Below are 22,275 nucleotides of genomic sequence, written 5' to 3' on the forward strand. Positions count from 1 at the left end.
GCGTCTAGGGGTGCCTCAAGCCCAGTGAACTTATCTTGCATTAGGATTACTGGTCCCAAGATCTCTTGCAGCTCTGCTACTAAGGGACTTGTACTCAGCATACTCCACTACTCCAAGTAGGTGCCCCACTTTGCCAAAGTGGATGTCTGTGCCATTCCAGTCCAGGGGGCCATTACCCATGAACTCACTCATCCTGCTATCTAATAAGTCATCCACATGATGATGGCAACCCATCCTGTCACACTCTCACAAGCCTGAAGGGCGCCAAATACAGCTGTTACTCTATCAAGGAATAGTGGAGGTCAGCTCTCTTCCATAGTTTCAAAAGCCTGCTGGCATTCTCAAGTGCTCTGTGAGCTACCACAGACCTCAGCCAAAACCATCTGTGCTCACATGCACACCCAGCTCAAATGGGCACCTCTGGTAAACTACCCAAAGAGCTTGTGCCTTCTGAATAGCCTGATTGCCTGCCAGGAAGGTGGTCTCAGCTGCATCATCCCAATCACAGGTAGCTCTCTTCTTTGTTAACATATGAAACAGTTTTATCATTTGAACTAAATGGGGCACAAAGGCCTGCCAATATCCCAGGAGGCACACAAAAGTTTGCAGCTGCTTCACCATGGTGGGCTGGGCATATGCCTGAATCTTATCAGTGATAGCCTCTGAGATGGCTTTTGTCTTACTCAACCAGATAATTCCCAAGAATCTGGCAGATAATCCAGGCCCCTGGACCTTGAATTTGTTGATGGCCCAACCACATGCTGCCAAATGTTGCTGCAAGAGGGATGCTACCACTTTTAAATCCGCAAGAGAAACAGAGGTTAACATAATATCATCAATATGATGGAATAGGCAGACCCCTTCTGGACATAGCCAAGTGGCTAAATCCATGACAACTAGACCATGACATTTCGTGGGGCTATGCACATAGCCCTGCAGCAACACTGTAAAAGTCCATTTTTATCCGTCCCACATGAAGGCGAACTGTTCCTGACTCTCTGACTCTCTGGGGCGATGTCTGTGGAGAAAAGTGCATTGGCCAAGTCCATACATAGTGGTACTCTCCCAGTTCCCTTGTCAAATGGTCCATTGAATCCATGATTGAGAGTAGAGCTGCATGCAAAGGAGGCGTTACTTTATTCAGTTCCTGATAGTCCACCGCCATCCACCAGGTTTCATCAGACTTTCTAACTGGCCACACTGGAGAACTGTAGGGGCTGTGGGTGCCACGCACTATTTGTACCTCCTTCAGCTTTTTTAATTGTCTCAGTTATCTCCATACGCCTACCCAGCAAATAATATTGACTTGGGTTTTGGTAGGACCTAAGGCTGGTGATGCATATGCCCACGCAGCACCAGCTTCACCACATGCACTCAGAGTCTGAATTCCCTGGCCATGGTTTGTAACGTCAGGTCATGCAAGACATCCACCCGCAGAATGTATTCCAGTATAAGAGAGACATACACAGCATATAAATGGAGAGCCAAATGGACGATGCCAAGGAGCAGAGATACAGGTTTCACTTTCACTGACTGGCCTCCATAATCATCAATGTAAGCAGGTTTGCCAGGAAACGTATCCGGATTCTTATAAAGAAGGCTGCAATCTGCACCAGTATCAACCAGTGCCAGCACTCACTGTACATTGGTGGGGGAACCAGTGGATCGCTAATTCCATACATGGCCTTCAGTCAACTGGTGTTCCCCCAAGCCAGGCCCCTCAGCCAGCTCCCTAATCAAACAAAAAAGGCGTTATATTTCTGCCTGTCTGCAGCAAGTAGTCTTTGAGCTACATCACCTGGTGGGACTGGATCACACAGCAATGTCCTTCTCCCCCTTAGGCATTTTCTGGGACTGCTGCTCCAGAGACAACCGTCTCCTCAAAGTTAGGAGTACTTTATTGGGCTGTGTATCAATTTTCTCATGGTCAACCCTGGCCAAAATCAAATCTATCCACACATGTGGGTGTGCCACTCACTGGGGCCCCTTTTTCTTCCATTGTGGGACCCCTGCAGGTAGGATATCCTCCCCTTCTTTACAGCGTGGACCCCTCTGTTTCACTGACAGCCTTCTGCTTCCCCAAGAGCCGCCATAGCAGTGGTCACTTTATGTATGCAGCACTGTGCTTATGGGATAAAGACAGTAGCTAGGGAGCCAAAGGTACTTGGGGGTGCAGAACCCAACACAATATTCCTCATGTGCGAGGTAAAACGTTCATCATCTGGCCCCTGGGTATTCAGGTCAAACATAGCTTGTCACATACTCATCTCTTGGATGACTTGCACCGAATCAGCATACAACTGCCATTTACTCACGGTTTTGCATATTTCACTGGTGTCTTTCCACCGTCTGTATGGCTGCCCATAGTCACTCAGTCAGGGTGTGGCTACCTTGCCCTTGCACCAACCACCTGCTCATCTGCAACTGCTGTTGGAGGGAGGGGTGAGTTGTGATAGAGGCCAGCTTTTCCATCTCAGAGGCAGAACAGGAGATACTATCTGCTTCCTGTCCCACAAATGAAAAACTCAGGCAGGCAGAGGTTCCCCTGGATGCTGACAGCAATGCTTGCCTAATTCCCACAACTCAGTTGGGGTATAGGCAGTATATGTGGTATGTTGCCTTACCTTGGAGAGTCCTTGAGTTTGCCTTTGGGGCCCCAATGGCTGTTCATGATCTGCCTTCTGATGGACCACTGGGCAAGCGCACAACAGGGGTTCTTCCTCCTTGGTATCAGACTGAGTGGGGGTGTCCAACTGAGATGGGGGACCCAGGCCTGCATTCACAGCAGCCTCTAATTCCTTTTCCAAGCTCTGTAGCCAGGCCTGCAGGGGCCCTGCCTGCACCTGGAGGTCTCCATTCATGGCAGCTTCTATCTATTTTTCTGAGCTGTGTAGCAGGGCCTCCAGGCGCCCTGCCTGTGTCTGGAGGCGTCCATTCATGGCAATATCTATCTCTTTTTCTAAGCTGTGTAACTAGGCCTCTAGGTGCCCTGACTGCACCTGGAGGGCCCTGACCTGCACTGCGTCTCTCAGGGGCTGGGTATGTACTTATTGTAGCACAGTCAAAAGTGTCTATTCAACTCTTCTGGCAAAAGATCACTCCCTCTCCATGCTGTGCTTCCAGCTGCTTCAGCACCCTCTCCATGCTTGCGGGGAACCATCTACCTCCACTCAGGTTTCCACTGAGGCCCATCCGAGCAGCACAGCTGCCACCAGGTACCACAACCCATGTTGCAGCCACAGAGCTGACCCAGAACTAGCAGGGTATGAAGGTTCACTCACCTCGGGACCCTGTTCGTGATGCCAGTTGTCAGGTTCTAACTGAGGTCCGAGGGGAGTTGGTCGGCGAGTGGCAGGTAACTTGGAAAACACTTGAGGAACAGTAGACAGTTTTCACATGGCTTTACTCTCTCTCTGGGCGTGAGTGAGCCATAGGTACAGCTTTTATTATACCTTTTACAGACAATAGTGGCTCAGGGCCAATCACAAGCTCATGTGGGTGACCACCTAATGCGCCTCACATGGCACGGTTACATAATGTGCAGGGTTATGTGCCTGCACTCGAAACTCACTGAGTCATGCTGCTCCAGAAGGCTGCCACGGCCTACCCCTAGCTAAAGCACAGTCATTTTCCTTACGGAAGGTGACATAAACAATACTATATTACAAATATTTAGCCTATTAGTAGATGGGCCATAATGGAGAAATATTGCTGGGCAGAGTAAGCTGGTTGGTATGTGCACAATCATCCACATAAGATATGCAGTATTTCAGCGCCAACTACAGAATAAGAACAAAATGATAAGTCCACCATATGTTAAATTCTCTGATAAGAAATATAAGTTTGGGTTCATCTATATATACCCTAAGTAGCATAGTCATTGGGATATTTGACGTACTCTTAAAATATTAAATATTTTAAAATGTTGTATACATGTGAGTACATATCAAATAGCTTAGATGAGTAATTTTGAGTTGGGGACATGGAAGTATTAAAGATTCCTTTTGGGAATTTTAGTTGGAGTGGAAGGATGTCATTTACCATGGAAAGATCCTATTGCAATTTGTCAGATTTTTCTATTGGACTGATATAATTAAATATTTCCAACCCATGCTCATATACGTAATAAGTTTGAATAAGTAAAGAAATATTATTTTCCTATGCAGCTATAATTCTGGCTCTAAAGGAACAATAAAAATGATAAACAACTATTATGTGGCTGAATTAAATTGGTGAAACCATGGGGAACCACGCTCTTCAGTGGGTCTTCTGGTAGGAGCTAATGAGACCTTAAACAAACAGCTGTGGCTAATGCTGTAGCCTGAGGAAATGTCTCCCATTACATCCATGTGTTCATTTCACATCTGGCTTTTGAATTGTATTCTAGGTTTTTGTATCATTTTCTCATGTTTGGATCTCCCTCCCCTTGAGTCCTTTATAGTTGATTCCTCAATCAAGTTGTACTTTTGAATTACCTTAAATTCTACCTCTGTCCAATGTCTTATTAATTCTGTACGGATTAGTGCTCTTAATATCAGTCCTGCTTATCCTGCTCCCATCTTCAGCACCCAGGAGCCCCCTTTCTTATGTGACTAGCACCTCTGAGTGAAATGAGTCCAGATTTTCCACCTGGAAGTGCATTGCTTTTTATTAGAACATGTGGTTCTTATGATATTACACATCTTTCCTCTGTGCTTTATTGATATTTAAAGTTTAAGAAGTATCATCTATTTTACACATATTCTGAGATTATTACCTTTTGGTATATGCTTTTAAGTAAAAGCAATCAATTTTTTTTAAAAAACCACCTTTATCAAGGATTAAACTGTACTAAAAAAACTTTTTGTCCTGAAATTAGGCTAGAAATTCTACTAAATATTTTAAATTGCCTATTCTAAATATATTACTAATGTTTTATGTTATTCAAAACTCAGACTGAGAATAATTTTTTAAGTCAATTTATGGAATTAAGTAATTATCCTGACATAATTCATTGTAACATTCAGAATATTTTTCTTGCATTATCTCTTAGAGTTCTTGTGAAAGAATAATGCAATTATTTATATTTATATGGAAACTTGAGATTATACTCTATCACTAAGTAATTACTCAACAGTTATCACTTCAATGCTTAGAGCATCAAAGAAACTTTGAAATGAAGATAATACTTACGAGATCAAGTTCACAAAGTAGTTGTGACATTTATAAGAGGGATAATTAAACACACTTTATGAATTGGGGATGGGATCTAGGTTGGGCCAAATCTGCATCCTTTGCAGAGTTGAAAATTGATCATTTATGTCTAATGAGAAAATGATGAAGTTCTTTCACTTACTAAGAACAACTCCTAAGGGAAGTTGCTGTTAGACAGAACCAATTTGTCCACATACACTTTGCCATTGGAACAGTGGCTTCTAGCTTTCATCACAGTAAAATATTTTTACTCAGTTTTCAATTACCAGTCAGCTTCAGTTTCTTGTTGTGATAGATTTTAAAAGTGAAGTATTTACATTGTAAAAATTACTTTCTTAAAGCCACGAAACACTGAAGTATAACAGAGCATTCCCAAAATAGGAAAGAGGCATTTCTCCTCAACTCATCAATCAATAGGCTTTAGTTGTGACATCTCCTTAGCTGTAGGGCCAAACATGTGTAAGTGGTATGCAGCAAAACATAGTAATACTCACCAAATGAGTATCTGTACCCAGAGAAAGATAGTGGGGCCCGCCAGCAATGGTCTTTCTGGCAGAAACAGTAGTAAAACAGAAATGGCAGAACTTTTACACAAAGATGGTGATACCCAGAGGTACTCATGACCCCTAATAGATTAGGCAGAGGTGTGCTTTCAAAGCAGAAATGTGTGGGGTCAAAATGCATGGCTGTCCTCTACATCTGGTGCTGAGGAATAGAAAGGATGGACAACTGTCACTTGATAAGCAGGAAACAAGTTATATTTATGAATCTATTTGACGTTCTACACCTGGTGATATGTTTAATTCACATAGCAATTTCTGTATAAGTAGACGAGAATAAACACCAGGGTGATATATTCACTTCTCTCAAAGTGACCTTGTAAGCTGAAGAAAAGAATTGTGTATTATTATATATTTCTGAAAAAAAATTGGCTCTTGGTACCACCTAAATTGATTACTTTTTAGCATTTCTTCAGTAGCACTTACGTATTTAGTCAGCACTATATTATTTTTACCTCTGCTAACCTGCACTTTGAAATTGGTTCCACCAATTCACTTTATGAATATCTATTGAGTTCAAGGAATGTGGCCCAGTATTGTAGTGGAGACATGAAAATGAATAAGATAGCTCTTTCTCTCAGAGAGTTTGCAATTAGGCAAAAATACAACATAAAAATAATGATCATATCACTAGCAATATATGTAGTAGTCTCTGATATGATACAGAAGAAATTTACTTTTATAATTAGAATATTATACAAAATAAGTTCCACTAATTTATAAATATTAAATAATCTACTATATATTGAATACTAGGTACTTAGTATATGGCAGTGAAGCATACAGACAAAATCCCTTGCTGTTATGTAGCTTATAGTCTAGTGAGAAGACAAAGAAAACAAATAAATAAATGAATAAGAAAGGAACAGTTGAATGAATGAATGAATGGTAAAGAGAAAATGTGCCGTGAAATAGACTTAAGCTATAATTATACATGGGATTTCTGGGCTTGGAGAGGTTAGTTTCAATTGCAATTCAATAACACTATTAGTTAAACATCTTTGAGTAACTGCGTAAGAACCTGAAAGTGATGAGTGATACATGTACTTGGAGGAGGCAAATAGTGATAGAACAGTGTTTAAATGAAAAACCTTGAGGCCGGAACATCCCTTTCCAATGGAAAGAACAGGATACAATTCAGTTTAGCTGAAGCAGAAAATCTAAAGGAGACTAACAAGGGATGACTCAAGAAAGGTGTCAGGAGCCTGGAACATGTAGAACTTTGTAAGCCATTGTGAAGACTTTAGTATTTTTCGCTGAGAGAGACAGGAAGCCACTGGAGAGTTTGAGTAGATGAGTGATCAGATTTTATTTACAGCTTAAGAGAATTATTCTGGCTGCTGGGTCCAAAATAGACACCAGGGAAGCAAGTGCCGAAGAAAGGATACTAGGTAGGCAGTTGCTCCAGATAAGACATGATCATGGCTTGATGCACAGTGGGATAAAGACACAGTCTCAGAAGTTTGAAATGCTTTGCAGATACAGCTTACAGTGGTAACTGATGTATTGGTTATGAGATTTGAGAAACAGAAAGTAAAGGCAGTCTCCAAGATACCTGCCTTGAGTAGAAAGAGATCAGTGTATCCACTTATACATGTGGGAAAGACTGTTGAAAGAGACAATTTAGACATAAAATTGGTACATTTTTTCTATGTGTGAATCTTAAGATGTCAATTACATATTTGTGTGGAATTTAATAAAAAAGCATTTACAGAGCAGTGGAGAGGTCTGTAATGCAGAGGTCAAAGGTATTAGAAACCCTAATATTGGATGATTATACAGAAAGAGAGGTATAAATAGAGAGAAAAAGAAATTAGGAAGAGAAACAGTAACAAAGAGAGAAATAAGAGAAGAAAATAAGGCATGACAGCATTTGGAGACAGAGAAAGTGAGCTAAAATAGTGAAATATACTAAACGAAGAAATCAATGAGGTAGAAAAACTAGAATTTTCTTTCTTTTTTTTTAGACAGAGTCTCACTCTGTTGGCCAGGCTGGAGTGCAGTGGTGCAATCTTGGCTCACTGCAAGCTCTGCCTCCGGGGTTCACGCCATTTTCCTGCCTCACTCTCCTGAGTAGCTGGGACTACAGGCACCCGCCACCATGCCAGGCTTTTTTTTTTTTTTTTTTTTTTTTTTTTTGGTATTTTTAGTAGAGACGGGACTTCACCGTGTTCGCCAGGATGGTCTCAATTTCCTGACCTCGTGATCCACCCACCTCGGCCTCCCAAAGTGCTGGGATTACAGGCATGAGCCACCACCCCCGGCCTAGAATTTTCTTTTTTAAGTGAAGCCGAATGAAGAAAGCATTTTGATGAGAAGATAAAGAATCCATAAATTTCCATCAATAAATTGAATAACTGGAAAAATCCATAGATTATGAGTACAGAGTCACGAATTATTACATGTATTAGATAAACTGTAATGTGTTGCATACAGAGTATGCAAAGTGGTAGGAATTTGAATGCTACAATGTAGCTAGACTAATACCATATTTTATTTTTTATTATTCATAAATTATCTACAATATTATCCTTCTTCTTTAATGGAAATACAATATTTTAACATTTTACAGGTCACAATACATTCTTAAATATATTTAAATTATAAATTTTTAATGAACAACTATAATAAATATCACAAAATGTTTAATAAACATTCAACGTCTAACTTTTCTTTTTCTGTAGAGTTCTACTATATACAAATATAATGAGTGATGGTGAGATCTATTCCCCGTGGAGAAATAGCTATGTACCAAATTTTAGTCATATTCTGTTATTGAACACACAAATGTGTATAGGTAAATGAAGAAAATCTACATTTTCTTGGTTTTATTAACCCATCTTTGCTGTACATATTTAACTTAAACTTGCAAGAAACAGAAATAACATCTTTTCCTTAAGGTTATAATGATAGTCTACATCTGCTAGAAAGTATCATGCAGACAAGAAATTGTCAGAAATATATTTATGCAATGTGACATCAATGTGAATGTAGTTATAATATTTATTGCTGCAAATAAAATACAATAAAGTATACAAAGAACACATAAATCTTAAATAATCTGGTATTTACAAGAGATTTTATAAGATTAAAAACTTGAATCGTAAAAAAATGTTGTAAAATAAAAACCAAATAAAATGTAAAAATGTGTTTGTCCAAAGGATTATATGTATATTTCTATTAGTTGTACAAATTATCTGTATAGATTTCCTTATAAACTTTTGAGAAAAAAATATAACCTTACAAGTCATAGAATATACTATAACAACCTCACAAGATAATTAAATGGTACTCAGATAATCCTAACAAGTAAAATTGGTTATATTTCTTAAGTTTCTGAAAGTATGCCTGAGAAATTTTATAAATAAAAATGTGAAAATCCATCCTCATGAGAAAACTCCAGTGACATAAATAACATTCCATGATTAAATTAAATAGACTGAGAAAGGATGTAGAAAATTTTTTCCATCATGATGTTGCTGTTTGGTGGATAAAATTTTTTATTGTAATTCATAAGTAAAAACAACCTTAGGACATAGATATATTTCCTGTCTTATCGACAAACACATGCTTTTCATATTCATATTTCAAACTAACAGAAAAGTGTATTTTACAAAGAGAGCTAGCAGGAAAATGAACTCATCCTTAGTCATACCAACTGTTGCAATCTTAAGTAATTCTAGGAGAGGTTTCATCTCACACAGCAACAGCTGCAGGACTCTGATGAGCCTCCAGGGTGGTCTTGTGTGCCCGACATCTTTTGTTTTCTACTTAAAAATCAACTGACAAGGATGTGCATGAGTACACACTTTTCTAACCAAATGCCTAATACTATTTTATGATGCCTTGAATTTTACTACCGAGCATCCTTTGAAATACGACACACGCCATTTTTCTTTAATATCTAATTCTAAAAGCAAAGAAAGATAGCTTACTTCCTTGTATGTTTCATGAGTAAGGCAAAGAATCATGTCAGAAGCATAAAGCAATGCACTCCTCAGTAAGAAGGTATCACTTCACAAATTATCATGAAAAGAAATGCCAAATTGTCTTCAGGTAAAACAAAACCAGCAAGAGAAAATTAAATTAAAAACTCATGGTCAATTCATTTTCTATTAGAAAAGACAGAATGTCATTATACAATTCTATTTTCATACTTAATCTTTGTGGAAAACATAATTAGAATAAACAATGATGAGAGAGAAGGTATAGTAGGTATTTAAAAAAAAAATCTATCCCTCCTGCCACCCACTGTGTCTATTGTTTCCTTCTTTGTGCCCATGTGTTCTCCTTTTATAGACCCCACTAATATATGACAAAGTACAGTATTTGGTTTTCTGTTCTTGTGTTAGTTTGCTTAGGATGAGAGTCTTCAGTTGTGTTCATGTTGCTGCGAAGAATAATTTTTTTTTTTTTTTTTTTTTGAGACAGAGTCTCACTCAGTTGCCCAGGCTGGAGTGCAGTGGCCTGATCTCGGCTCACTGCAAGTTCTGCCTCCCGGGTTCAGGCCATTCTCCTGCCTCAGCCTCCAGAGTAGCTGGGACTACAGGTGCCCGCCGCCACGCCCAGCTTTTTTTTTTTTTTTTTTTGTATTTTTAGTAGAGATGGGGTTTCACCATGTTAGCCAGGATGGTCTCGATCTCCTGACCTTGTGATCCTCCCGTCTCAGCCTCCCATAGTGCTGGGATTGCAGGCGTGAGCCACCACGCCCGGCCGGGAAGGATATTATCTTATTCTTTTCTTGTGGGGGATGTATAGTATTCCATAGTGTATATGTACCACATTTTTTGTGTGTGTGTGTGTGTGTCCGGTCTACTGTTTGATGAGTGTTTAGGCTGATTCCATGTCTTGGCTATTGTGAATAGTGCTACAATACACATATATGTACATGAGACTTCATGATAGAATGAATTATATCCCTTTGGGTGTATACCCGGTAATAAGATTGTTGCATCAAATCATAATTCTATTGTAAGTTCTTAGAGAAATCGCCATACTGTTTGCCACAATGGCTGAACCTAATCTGCATTCTCACCAGCTGTGTATTAGCATTTCCTTTTAATCACAACCTCGTCAGCATCTGTTATTTTTTGACTTTTATATAGTAGCCATTCTGACTGGTGTGAGAAGGTATCTCATTGTGGTTTTAATTTGTATTTATCTAATAATTAGTGAAGTTGAACATTTTCTCATATGCTTGTTGGCTGCATATGTCTTCTTTTGAAAAGTGTCTCTTCATGTCCTTTGCCTGCATTTTAATAGGATTGTTTGCTTTTTCTTGTAAATTAGTTTAAGCTCCGAGACCGTCCTGGCTAACACGGTGAAACTCTGTCTCTACTAAAAACACAAAAAACGAGCCTGTCGTGGTGGCAGGTGCCTGTCATGCCAGCTACTTGGGAGGTTGAGGTAGGAGAATGGCGTGAACCCAGGAGGTGCAGATGGCAGTGAGCCAAGATCAAGCCACTGCACTCCAGCCTTCCAGCCTGGGTGACAGTGCAAGACTCCATCTTAAAAATAAATAAATAAATAAATAAATACATAAATAAATAAATAAATAAAGGCCAGGTGCGGTGGCTCACGCCTGTAATCCCAGCACTTTGGGAAGCCGAGGCGGGCGGATCACGAGGTCAGGAGATGGAGACCATCCTGGCTAACACAGTGAAACCCTGTCTCTACTAAAATTACAAAAAATTAGCCGGGTGTAGTGGTGGGAGCCTGTAGTCCCAGCTACTCGGGAGGCGGAGGCAGGAGAATGGCTGAACCCGGGAGGCAGAGCTTGCAGTGAGCCAAGATCGGGCCACTGTACTCCAGCCTGGGTGGCAGAGTGAGACTCTGTCTCAAAAAATAAAAAAATAAAAATAAATAAATAAATAAATAAAAATTGTTTAACCTTCTTGCAGATTCTAGATAATAAATCTTTATCAGACTCACAGTTGGCAAATATTTTCTCATATTCTGTAGGTTGTCTGTTACTCTATTGATAGTTTCTTTTGCTATGCAAAAGCATTTTAGGTTAATTAGTTCTCATTTGTAATTTTTGCTTTCATTGCAATTTTTTTTGACACCTTCGTCATTAAATCTTTGCCATGTCCTATGTCCAGAATTGTATATCCTAGATTTTCTTCCATGGTTTTTATAGTTTTGGGCTTTAAAATTAAATTTTTAATCTATCTTGAGGTGATTTGTGTATATGGTATAAGGAAGTGGTCCAGTTTCATTCTTCTCAATGTGGCTAGTCAGTTATCCCACCACCATTTCTGGAATAAAGAGTGCTTTCCCTATCGCTTGTTTTTGTAAGCTTTGTCAAATTTCAGATAGTTGTAGTTCTGCAGCATTATTTCAGGGCTCTCCATTCTGTTCCATTGGTCAATGTGTCTGTTTTTCTACCATTACCATGCTGTTTTGGTTACTGTCACCTTGTAATATAGTTTGAAGTTGGGAAACACTATGCCTCTAGCTTTGTTATTTTGCTTAGGATGTCTTGGCTATTTGGGCTATGTTTTCAGTTTCGTGAATTTTAAAACAGATTTTTTTTTTTTTTCTAATTACATGAAGAACATCATTGTTAGTTTGATAGGAATCACATTGAATCTGTAAATTGCTTTGGTCAGCATAGCCGTTTTAAAGATACTGATTTTTTCTTATCCATGAGCATGAGATGATTTTCCATTTGTTTTTGTCTTCTCTGATTTCTTTGTGCAGTGTTTTGTAATTCTCATGGTAGAGATCATTAACATCCCCGGTTAGCTGTATTCTTAGGCATTTTATTCTTTATGTGGTAACTGCAAATGAGATTGCATTTCAGATTTGGCTCTTAACTTGGATATTGTTGATAAATAGTGTATGTTGATTTTACAGTCGGCATAATTTGAAACTGTTGCTCAACAAAATGAAAGTTTGTTGAAGCTTTTTATAAGATCAAGTAGCTTTTTGGGCCAAGGCTATAGGATTTTCTAGGTATAGAATTGCCATCTGCAAGCAGAGATAGTTTGACTTCGTCTCTTCCTATTTGGATACCTTTATTTATTTCTCTAGCCTGAGTGCCCTGGACAGGAATTTCAGTACTATGTTGAATAGGAGTGGTGAGAGAGAGCATCCTTGTCTTGTTCTGGTTTCCCAAGAGAATGCTTCCAGCTTTTGCCCATTCAGTATGATGATGACTGTAGGTTTGTCATAGATGGCTTTTATTAGTGTGAAGTATGCTCCTTAAATGCCCAGCTTACTGAGTGGTTTTAACATGAAGGATGTTACATTTTGTAAAGAGCTCTTTCTGCATCTATTGAGATAATCAGGTGGTTTTTGTTCTGTTTATGTGATTAATCACATTTATTGATTTGTGTATGTTGATCCAACCTTGCATCCTGGGGTTGAAGCCTAATTGACTGCAGTGGATTGGCTTCTGATGTACTGCTGGATTTGGTTTCCAAGTGTTTTTTTAAGGATTTTAGTGTCTATGTTCATCAAAAATATTGACCTAAAGATTTTTGTTGTTATTGTTATGTCTCTGATAGCTTTTGGTATCAGGATGGTATTGGCTTCATCCTGATGACTCAGTTAGGAAGGAGTCCTTTTCTCCCCAATTTTTGGGAATAGTTAAAATAGAATGGATGCCAGCTCTTCTTTATTCATCTGGTAAAATTTGGCTGTAAATCCATCTGGTCCTGTGCTTTTTTTGCTTAGTAGGCTTTTTATGAAGAATTTAATTTCAGAGCTCATTATTGGTCTGTTTTGGAATTTAATTTCTTCCTGATTCAGTCTTGGGAGGCTGTATGTGTCCAGGAATTTATCCATTTCCCCTGGGCTTCAAGTTTGTGTACCTAGATGCATTTGTAGTAGTATCTGGGATTTTTTTCTCCCCCTGTGGGGATGGTGATAATGTTTCCCTTGTCATTTCTGATTGTGTTTATTTGGATCTTCTCCCTTTTTCTTTCTTTATTAATCTAGCTAATAGTTTATCTTATTAGTTTTTTCAAAGAACAAACCCCTGAATTTGTTCATCTCTTATGTAATTTTTCACATCTCAATTTTCTTTAGTTCAGCTCTAATATTAGTTATTGCTTGATTTCTGCTAGTCTTGGGTTGGTTTGTTCTTGTTTCTTTAGTTCCTCTGGGTATGATGTTAGGTTGCTAATTTGAGTCTTAAAAAATTAATTTATAATAGAAAAAAATGCATTGTTTGCAGTGGTGAGGGATTCATATATACTTAACCAACAACATGGGAGAGTCTATGCTATGTGCTAACTGAGGGCAGATATCAACTGCAACCAACTGATGTGCTTCTTCAGCTAACCAACTAAATATCAGCAAGTATTATAATGCTATAAATATATATTAATATTAATATATTCCAGCCACATTTGATGTTTTAAAATTGTTTTAATGTTGAAAAGAATGTAAGAATGTAGATAGACATTTCAGATCATCAGTTTATCACTATTGAGACACAGATATTGAGTATAGCTAGGACCAATTGATATAACTTAAACATACTTAATGTTTAATTTTGTGTTTCTATTCATTTTATTTGTAAAATATAGTTAATAGTGCAAACACCACAGGAATCTTACAAGAAATGAGGTAGTTTCATATGTGATCCTTGTGCTGACATTATACTTAATAATGAGAAACTAGGTGTTTTCCTCCTAACATGGAGGACATATCAAGAATGGCTTTTTCAACATTATGAGGAAGTCGTATTCAGTACAGTAACACAAGAAAATGAAATAAAACATATACAATTTTAGAAGGAAGAAATAATTGTCTTTGAGATGACATGATTGTCTTTATAGAAAATCTAAAAGAATCAACAAATTAACTTTTTAAAGATAGAAACATTGCAGGATATAAGTTCAATATGTATAAAAACTATTTTCTATTACCAGGAATAAATTATTATAATTTAATTATTGACATTATCAAAGGCTATGTCTTGTTTTTAAATATTTTGGAACACGTCCAACCATTAAAGTAATATATTATTTAAATAATTGGTGAAGGTTAATTGTGGAACTCTAGAAATTGAGTTTTTTGAAGGAAAATGAATGGCATTCTTCAATTATTTTTTCTTATAGTAAGTGACTTATATTCTGTACATACTGATCTTACTGCATGTATCATTTTTCTTTTTACAGGGTTGAGGATTAAATTTCCTGTAACATAAGACTAACCATTTTAGAATGTACAAGTCAGTGACATTTAGTAAATTTGCTGTGTTCTGCAACTAATACCTCTGTTTAGTGACAAGACATTTTCATCAACCTCAAAAATAACTCATACCCATTAAGCAATGAATTCTCATTCCTCCCCCAGCCAAGCTTCTGATATCTACTAATCTGTTTTCTGTTGCTATAGATTTACCCATTCAATACATATAATACAATGAAATCATGCAATATGTAATTTTTTGTGTCACTCTTCTTTCTCTTAGCCTAATGCTTCTGAGATTCATCCAAGTTGTACCATGTTTTGGGACTTTGTTCTTTTTTATGGCTAAACAACACTGTGTTGTGTATATATATACCAAAATTTGTTTATTCATTCGTCTGTTAATGGACATTTGAGTGGATTGCCATTTTGAGCTATTGTGAATAATGTTATTATGAACATTTGTGTACACGTATTTGTCTAAATGTCTTTCAATTATTTTGAGTATGTATCATGAGATAATTCCATGTTAAGCTGGTTGAAGAATCACTATTTTCCATAGTAGATGTAGCATTTTATATTCCCACTATCAATGCATGAGAGTTTCAATTTGTCTACATTCTTATCAACATTTGGTATTTTTCTTTAAAAAAATCACCATCCTAGTGATTGTGACGTAGTATCTCAATATGATTTTGATATGTGTTTTCCTAATGACTAATTATGCTGAGCAGCATTTTGTGTGTTCGTTGGCCATTTTAATACCTTCTTTGGCGAAATGTCTATTTAAGCATTTTGCCCATTTCTAAATTGGGCTTTTTTTTTTTTGTGGTTGTTGTTGAATTATAAGTGTTCCTTATACATTCTGGATATTAGACTCTTATTAGCATATGACTCACCAAAATTTTCTCCCACCCTGTTGGTTGTCTTTTCACTTTTTTATATTTTCCTTTAATACAGAAACATTTTCATTTTTAATAAAGTCAAAGTTAGCTTTTTAAAAATTATTTTGTTGTTCATGCTTTTTGTTTCTGATCTAAAAATCCATTGCCTGAAAAAGATCAATAAAATGTAACTTGCCCCTGTGTTTTACTCTAAAAGCTTTACTGTTTAGATATAACCCACTTTAAGTTACTTTTTGTGTATGGTGTAAAGTGGGGGTCCAACTTCACTCTTTTGCATTTGAATATCATTTTCTGAGCAGTATTTGTTGAAGAGATTATTTTTTGCCTATTATTTTTTGCTTATTGATTAATCTTGGCACCCTTGCCAAAAATTAATTTGTCAAAAATACGTGAGTTTATTTCTGGGCTCTATATGCTAGTACCAGACTGTTTCAATTATGGTAGATTTGTAGTATATTTTAAAATCAGGAAGTGTGAGTCCTCAAACTTCACTGCTCTTTCTCAAGATTTTTTTGACTACATGAGGTACCTGGTGTTTTATATGAGTTTCAGGATCAGTTTTTCCATTTCTGAAAAGAAAAATAAAATATGTCTGTTGGGATTTTGATAGGGATTTCCTTGAATGTATAGATTAGTTTGAGGAGTATTGACATATTTACCATAGTAAATTTGCCAATCCATGAATGCAGGGCATCTTTTTATTTACTTAGGTTTTCCTTAATTTATATAAGGAATGTTTCATACCTTTCAGTGTACAGGTCTTACACTTCCTTAGGTATTTTATTTTTTAGATTTTATTATAAATAAAATTGATCTTAACTTCTGTTTTGGTTGTTAATTGCTGCTATACAAAAACACAATCAATTTTTTGTGTTAACTTTGTGCCTTGCAAGTTTGCCGAATTAATTTTTTCTGGCAGTAGCAGTTGTGTGTACTTCTGTATATGTATGGGAGTTCTTTAGGATTTTACATATATATGTATGGAGATACACATCTATGTGTGTATATATGTATGTATATATACATCCATGTGTATATATGCATGTATATATACTTCCATGTGTATATGTAGGCATAATCATTTTCCATTAAAATAAAGATAGTTTCACTTCTTTCTTTACAATTTGGATGATGTTTATTTTGTTTCCTTGCCTAATTGTTCTGGCTAGCATTTCTGGTATAAAGTTGAGTAGCAATAGTGAAAGGCTATCATTCTCTTGTTCCTGATTTTAGGAGATAATAATCCTTTAGTCCTTCACTATCTAGTATGATATTAGCTGTGGGTTTTTTATATTGCTCTTCAGTAGGTTGAAGAAATTTATTGTACTCCTGTTTGCTAAGTATGTGTAATATAAAAGCATGTTGAATTTTGTCAAATAGCTTTCTACATTGAGATGGTCATTTTTTTTTTATTCCTTCATGTCAGTAATGTATTAGGTTATTAGTTTTTATGTGTATTCGTTTTTATATGTATTTATTTTTATATAACATATTAGTTTTTATATGTTGAAATACCCTTATGCTTCTGGGATAAATATCTCATAGTCATGGTGTATAATTTATTTGAGTCTGCTAGTTTCATTTTTATTTATACATTAAAATTATACATATGTATAGGGAACATATGATATTTTGATACATGCATACAATGTGTGATAATTGAATCAGGACACTTAGAATATCCATCTATTCAAGAATTTATCATTGTTGGGGGTTGAAGACATTCTAAATTTTCTTTTCTAACTATTTTGAAATACACCATAAATTATCGATGACTATAATCACCCTACTGTGCTATCACACATTAGAACTTGTTTTTTCTATCTAACTATAATTTTGTACTCATTAAACAACTTCTCTTCATTCTCACTTTCTTCCATACCCTTTCCAGCCTCTGGCAAGCACCATTCTATTTTCTTCCTCCATAGTTCAACTTTTTAAGCTCCTGTGTATCAGTGAGAACCTACAATATTTGTCCTTCTGTGTCAGCCTTATTTTGTTTAACACAATTTCCTCCAGGCTCATCTATGTTTCTCCAAATGACAGGATTTTATTCTTTTTCTGGCTGAATATTGAATATTTCATGTGGAGTGCAGTGGTGCAATCTTGGCTCACAGAAGCCTCCGCCTCCAGTATTCAAGTGATTCTCCTGCCCTACCCTCCTGGGTAGCTCAGAATATAGGTGTGCACCATCACCCCAGCAAATTTTTGTATTTTTAGTAGAGAAAGGACTTTGCTATGTTGCCCAGGCTGATTTTGGGTTCAAACAATCCTAAGACCTTAGCCTCCCTAAGTGCTGGGATTAAGGCTTGAACCACCGCACCTGGCAATCGCTATTTCATTTAGCTCTGCTCTGATCTTTACTTCGTTCCTTCTACTTATTTTGGGTTTTGGTTGTTCTTGCTCTTCTAATTCCTTGACATGCAAAATTAGGTTGTCCATTGGAAATATTTCTACTTTTTTGATGTAAGGATTTATTCCTATAAACTTTCCTCGTAGTACTGCTTTTGCTGTATTTCATGGGTTTGGGTATTTTGCATTTCCATTTTTATTTGTTTCAAGAAACCTTTTGATTTTCTGCTTAATTTTCTCCTTAATTTTTTTTCTTGACTCAGTGGTAGTTAGGGAACATTTTATTTAATTTTCACGCATGTGTACAGCTTTGAAACCTCCTTATTTTATTGATTTCTAGTTTTATTCTATTGTGGTCTGAGGAGACATGTGATATAATTTTGATTTTTAAATATTTGTTGATAGTTGCTTTGTAGCCTAACAAGTGGTCTATTTTGGAGAATTTTCTATGTGCTGATACAAATGTCTGTCCTGAAGCTTCTGGATGAAATGTTCTCCAAATGTCTGTTAGGTCCATTTGATCTATAGTGCAGTTTAAATTAGATTCCCCTGTATGAATTTGCTGTCACAATGATCTGTCTAATGTTGAGAGTATGGTGTTGAAGTCCATTACTCTTAGTGTTTTAGAGTCTATCACTCCCTTCATCTCTAATATTTGCTTTATGTATCTGGGTGCTCTAGTTTTGAATACATATATATTTATATTATTATACTCTTTTTAATTGACTGCTTTATCATTACATAACTTTCTTTGTTTTTTTCTATTTTTTTACTTAAAGTTTATTTTGTGTAATATAAATACAGTTACTTTTTCACATCACTGGTTTTCATTTATGTGGATTGTCATTGTCCATTTATATTTTCAGTCCATATGTGTCTTCTTAGGTGACATTAGTTTTTCATAGGGAATGTACAACATGGTCTTCTTCTTCTTTGTTTTTTTTTTTTTCAATTCAGCTGGTCTATAACATTTATTTGGGGAATTTAAACTATTTACTTACAAGGTTGTTATTGATTGGTGAGGATACACTTCCTTCATTTTATTAATTGTTATCTCATTGTTTTGTGTATTTTTTGTTTGTTTCTTTTTTTCTCGTTGCTTGTTTTTCTATTTGGTGCCTTTTTGTATCGATAACATTGGCTTTAGTTCCCTTTCTCACTCTGCTTGTCCAGTAAGTTTTACTGTATACCTCTCTCTATTTTAAAACTGAATGTTACTTTGGAGGTCGGCATGATAATGTTCTCCTATAATTGACTTGATTTTTTTTTATATACTTGCTTTAAGGATTCTATTCTTTTATTTATTTTTTGTTTTGTTTTGTTTTGTTTTGAGATGGAGTCTTGCTCTGTCGCTATGGTAGAGTGCAGTGGCACAATCTCGGCTCACTGCAACCTCTGCCTCCCAGGTTCAAGCAATCCTCCCGCCTCAGCCTCCTGAGTAGCTGGGACTACAGGCGCATGCCATCATGCACAGCTAATTTTTGTATTTTCAGTAGAGACAGGGTTTCACCATGTTGGCCAGGATGTTCTTGATCTCTTGACCCATGATCCACCCGCCTCGGCCTCCCAAAGTGCTGGGATTACAGGCTTGAGCCACCACACCCGGCTGCCTCAAGGACTCTTTCTGTATCTCTGAATTTCATTAACTTGACAAGCATATGTTTCTTCTATATATATTTATGTATTTTTAAATTTGTGGTAAAGGCATGTAATGAAAAATTTGTCAACTTAACCATTTTTTAGTGTGTGGTACAAGAGTGTCAACTGCATGCACATTGTAGTGTATCAGATATCTAAAACTTTTCTTATTACACGCCATTGAACAACTCCTATCCCCCACTTCCTCCCAGATTCTGACAATTTTCATTTTACTTCCTATTTCTAAAAAATTAACTAGTTTGGAATCCACATGTAAGTAGAATCATGCAATATTTTTGTCTTTGTAACTGACTTATTTCACTTACCATAATGTCTTCAAGGTTTATCCACTTTGCAGAATATGAAAGGATTTCTTTTTTAAGGCTGAATAATATTTCATTACATGTATATGTACCACATTTTCCTTATCCATTCCTCAGTCTGTGGACATTTAGATGACATCAACCTCTTGGCTGTTGTGAATAAAGCTTCAATGAACATTGACAGACTTATGTCTTCCAAATCCTGTTTTTAAGTTTTTGGATATATACTCAGAGATGGGATTGCTAGATCATATAGTATTTCTATTTTTAATTTTTTGAGGAACTTCTATACTATTTTCCCTAGTGGCTATGCCATTTTACATTCCCACCAGTAGTTTATAAGAATTTCAATTTCTCCACATACTAGGCAACACTTCTTATTTTGTTTTCTTGTTATTGTTGTTTCAGACTTACCATCCTAACAGTACAAGATGATATCTCATTGTGGTTTTCATTTGCATTTCCATGATAATCAGTGATATTGATGATCTTTTCACATACCAATTGGTGATTTGTATATCTTCTTTGGAGAAAAGACTGGTCTATCCAAGTCCTTTGCCTATTTATAATTTAGATTACTAGTGTTTTGCTTTTGAGTTGTATGACTTTTTAATACAAGTGTCAGCTCTAATTCAAAAACACAAAATTTGAAATACTCCAACTGAAACTTATTGAGCACCAACATAATGCTCAAAGGAAATGCTCATTAAAACTTTTTGTATTTCAGAATTTTGGATAAGGGATGCTAGAACTATATATTCTATACATTAACTCCTCATCAGATATGTGATTTGCAAATATTTTTCCCTTTCTGTAGAATGCATTTTCATTCTGTTATTGGTTCCTATGTTGTATAGAACTTTTAAAGTTTGATGTACTTTCATTTATCTATTATTGCTTTAATTTCCTGTGATTTTGGGCTCACATCCGAAAAGTGTTGTCACATTCAATGTCATGAAGTTTTCCCCATTTATTTAGGCCTAGAAATTGTATAGTTTCAGGTCTTACATTTGGATTCTTAATTAATTTTTAGTTAATTTTTATATATGGTATAAAATTAGGATCAAATTTTACTATTTCGTGGGTGAATATCTAGTGTTCCCAGCACAATGTGTTGAGAAGACCATTCTTTCTTCATCGTGTGGTTTGGCATCCTTGAAAAATTATTTGACCATATATGCAAAAATTTACTCCTGGACTCTATTTTCTATTCCATTGGTCTATTTGTCTTTATGACAATACTATACTATTTTGGTTACCACAGTTTTACAATGTATTTTGATATCATGAAGTGGGAAACCTCTGGCTTTTCCTTTTTCAAAATTGCTTTTGTTATTGAGACTACTTTGAGGTTGCATAGAATTTTAGTTTTCTTTTCCTATTTCTGCAAAAAGAAAAATGCCATTTGAATTTTGATGGGCATTACATTGAATCTGTAGATCAATCTGTATAGTATAGATATTTTAACAAGACCATTTTCAAATCCATGGAAAATCCAGGGACATGTAATGTCTTCCAATTTACTTGTGTCTTCTTTAATTTTCCTCAACAGTATTTTGAAATTTTTGGTGCATAAGTCTTTTGTCTCCTTGGTTAAATTTATTCCTTAGTATTTTGTTCTATTGATGCTATTATAAATGACATTGCTTTCTTAATTTCGTTTTTGGATAGTTTGCCGCTAGTGTATAGAAATGCGACTATTTGTATTGATTTTTGTATCATCCAACGTTTCTGAATTCATCTATTAGTTCTAACTGGTTTGTGTGTGTGAGTGTGTGTTTGTATGTTCTTTAGAATTTTCTGTGAATAACATCATGTCTTTTGAAGATACCATTTTATGTTTATTTTTTTCTGTTGGTTGCATTTTATTTATTTATTTATTTAATCTAATTGCTCTGGCTAGGACTATCAGTACTATATATTTTTTTCCCTTTTATTTTTTTTTTATTATACTTTAAGTTCTAGGGTACATGTGCATAACGTGCAGGTTTGTTACATATGTATACATGTGCCATGTTGGTGTGCTGCACCCATCAACTCATCAGCACCCATCAATTCATCATTTATATCAGGTATAACTCCCCAATGCAATCCCTCCCCCCTCCCCCCTCCCCATGATAGGCCCCAGTGTGTGATGTTCCCCTTCCCGAGTCCAAGTGA

The 22,275-nt window shown here is 36.3% G+C and overlaps 1 long non-coding RNA gene across 1 annotated transcript in view; it reads left to right on the plus strand.

Annotated features, from left to right (window-relative positions):
* Window positions 1-22,275, plus strand: part of LOC111523404 — a 61,238-nt gene that overhangs the window by 20,149 nt on the left and 18,814 nt on the right. The window contains exon 5 of the long non-coding RNA XR_002725515.1: window positions 3,124-3,355. This is a non-coding gene — a long non-coding RNA (uncharacterized LOC111523404). The remainder of the gene's footprint in view (window positions 1-3,123; window positions 3,356-22,275) is intronic.

The sequence above is a fragment of the Piliocolobus tephrosceles genome, chromosome 15 (genome assembly GCF_002776525.5).
Source record: "Piliocolobus tephrosceles isolate RC106 chromosome 15, ASM277652v3, whole genome shotgun sequence".
Classification (NCBI taxonomy): Eukaryota; Metazoa; Chordata; class Mammalia; order Primates; family Cercopithecidae; genus Piliocolobus; species Piliocolobus tephrosceles.